Here is a 587-nt window from a genome sequence, read left to right on the forward strand (position 1 = left end):
AATCACCCTAACAAAAATCTATCAAATCTACACAAAAACCTAACAAATAGAACCTGAGAGAGTGAGATAGGGTTCTTACATAATTTGTGTAGGTTTAGAGAGGATTCGCCGGAGATGAAGAAGAGAGAGAAGGGGGAGATCTCCGGAGAGGAGGGAGAGGAGCCGGAGAGGAAGAAGAGAGAAATGGGGAAGAAGAAGTGTTTCATCGTTATAAAACCTAGGGTCCGACGGATAGTTTCCGTCGGAATTTCCTCGGTTTTTCAATTTCAATTTTCGCGAAATATTTCGCAGCTGGTTTGCTTGGTTAAATAAAAATATTCCGAGGAAATTCCGACGGACACTTAAATATCCGTCGGAATTTCCTCGGAAATTTCATTAATTCGAGGAAAAAGAATATCCTATGCATGTATTCCTGTTGGTTTATATTGTTCCTCGGAATTTCCTCGAAAATTCCGAGGAACACATGTTTGGGGTTTCAAAACATCAAATTTTTTTGCCCTATATCATTTCTTATACAAATGCAATGCATACCATTGAGGAATGTTTGTATAGATGATCATAAACTATGAAATAACAAAATTTCAAAA

Source organism: Brassica oleracea, chromosome C5 (genome assembly GCF_000695525.1).
Source record: "Brassica oleracea var. oleracea cultivar TO1000 chromosome C5, BOL, whole genome shotgun sequence".
Classification (NCBI taxonomy): Eukaryota; Viridiplantae; Streptophyta; class Magnoliopsida; order Brassicales; family Brassicaceae; genus Brassica; species Brassica oleracea.